This window comes from Saccopteryx bilineata, chromosome 6, assembly GCF_036850765.1.
Source record: "Saccopteryx bilineata isolate mSacBil1 chromosome 6, mSacBil1_pri_phased_curated, whole genome shotgun sequence".
Lineage (NCBI taxonomy): Eukaryota > Metazoa > Chordata > Mammalia > Chiroptera > Emballonuridae > Saccopteryx > Saccopteryx bilineata.
Window position 1 is genome coordinate 44917139 of NC_089495.1, and position 2455 is coordinate 44919593.

Here is a 2455-nt window from a genome sequence, read left to right on the forward strand (position 1 = left end):
GCTCAGCGGTAGAGCGTCGGCCTGGCGTGCGGGGGACCAGGGTTCGATTCCCGGCCAGGGCACACAGGAGAAGCGCCCATTTGCTTCTCCACCCCCACCCCCCTCCTTCCTCTCTGTCTCTCTCTTCCCCTCCCGCAGCCAAGGCTCCATTGGAGCAAAGATGGCCCGGGCGCTGGGGATGGCTCCTTGGCCTCTACCCCAGGCGCTAGAGTGGCTCTGGTCGCGGCAGAGCGACGCCCCGGAGGGGCAGAGCATCACCCCCTGGTGGGCAGAGCGTCGCCCCTGGTGGGCGTGCCGGGTGGATCCCGGTCGGGCGCTTGCGGGAGTCTGTCTGACTGTCTCTCCCCGTTTCCAGCTTCAGAAAAATACAAAAAAAAAAAAAAAAAAAAAATTTAAAATACACATTACAAATTAGTACTTTATACAAGAATTCTCTATAATGTTTGTTAATCAATGTGAAAAGTCATTGTTTCAACTGACTACAAGTCATGTACAGGTTTTGCTATTTTGTAGATTGTTTGTTTGTTTGTTTGTTTGTTGCTTTGTTGGAGACTTTTCCCCGGTCCTGATTTTTCTTTGATTTCCTGGATTATTCAGAGTATCTACTAGATTTGTTCCATCACCTCTCCACAGAATTCTGATACCTATGTTCATTGCTTCTAGAACCTGAATGTTTTCTCTCCTTTTCTCTTGATTTTGATCTCTTTTCTTTTAAAATTGTCACTGTCCTTGTTTTGATGCTTATGTTCATTTTCAGAGAAAGATTTCTTCTGTCTTCTCTCTTCTTTTTGGAATCACCACACTTATTTTTCAAATCTAGGTGCATTTCTTGGTCACTCATGACTCTACTGTAACTATTTTGTTCAGAAAGAACACCTCTGCCTGAAGTATATTTTCTTACGAGATCTTCACAGTTGGCATTCCTTGCATTTTTATCTGAGTTTTCCTGACATTTTTTCTCATTCAGTTCTTGTTTCTTGGTGACTTTAATCTTCTTCTTGTTTCTTGTCATTTGTTTGTTGTTTCCTGATCAGTTTACCTACTTTTTCTTTTTCTTTTTTTTTACTTCAGGTGTTTTCTTGTTTTTTCTTTCTTATAGCTTCAGGTGAAGCAGAGCTCTAACTGTTGGTGAGTGAAGACTTGCTCTGTTCCATGGAAGATTCAGAACTATTCTCACTGCTGTCCCAACCAGAAGCTGAATCGTCAACTTCGACAGCTCAGTACATGGAAGAGGAAAAATAGAAGAGGATTTATCTGGCTCAACTTCTGGTTTCTGTGCCACAAAGACTTTTGGTATATCTTTGAGATGCTCACACAATTCATCCTTAAACTTCCAAGACCCATGGAAGTAAAAAAGTTGATAGTAAATAGAGTGTTCCTGGGATTATCTCAGGATAATAACCCTTCAAAGAATGGTTATAGGGTTCCATTCTTTAATCTTTATTAAGTTTAGGAAAACCAATGTATTCACATAGTTCTTGGAAAAATATTGAAAAAATTTTACTGGAAGACATAGTGGTTTCTTCACTCAGTTTTAAGTGCTCAAGAACACTTCATGAAAGTGAATCAGTGTATAGAAGATGAGCAAATATCTTAGCAATATTTCTCTCAATGTGTTTCCTAATAATCTATAGTATCATTTTGTTCTTTGAATATATTTTCAAAGAATTCCATGTAATCTTTTTTGAGCACAAAAATTTGCATAGCTAATAAGCCAAATTTTTTCTCATGTGTCTCTCATTGTGCCCAGCAATCAAATACATGTTGCAGAGTTCTTTTGTTTGGCTTTATAGGAAACTCTATTTTTAACAGTTTGTGAGCACATTCTTCAATATTTAAAATTGAATAAATAGCAAGATAAATTGTGATAGAAAGTGAGACTAAATAAGTTTTCATCTTGTAATGAAGTCACCTTCTGTGCTTCCTCTATTTCTTCTTCCTCTTCTTCCTCCTTCTATTCACTTCTTTCTGAATATTCATCTGTGTTTAAGTCACTATCTCCTTCTCCAAGAAATTCCTTCTTATTAACTGTGTACTTTTCTTTATTTCCTACAAAATTAGGATCCATCCTGAAAACATTAAGAACATATTCTGGATTATAGTCATCTTCTAGAAGAAGCATATAAATGAACTATAGTTTTCCCTTCTGCCATGGCCCAAAGAATATTTTATCTGTTTAACACTTCTTATTTTCTGTGGCCAGGTGATCTTATCAGTCAGACTCCTTAAGCTGGTCCAAAAAACAAGTACCAAATGGAATGAATTCTTTGACAGTTTATTTTTTCTGTCTGCACGATCACCTGAAACTCCACTGCACCACAATTACATCTATGTGCCATGTTAGTGTGAAACAAACAAATTTTGTTTCAATTTCTGTTTTTAGAATTTGGTCATTGATAATCTTGTATATGGGGGAATCAATTATTTAAAAATGTATGCCTCTATAATACTATTA

The 2455-nt window shown here is 37.8% G+C and overlaps 1 pseudogene; it reads right to left on the reverse strand.

Moving 5' to 3' along the window:
• Positions 1-486: 486 nt before the first annotated feature.
• On the reverse strand, positions 487-2122 carry LOC136309288 (pre-mRNA-splicing factor CWC22 homolog pseudogene; annotated as a pseudogene).
• Between the last annotated feature and the right edge of the window lie 333 nt (positions 2123-2455).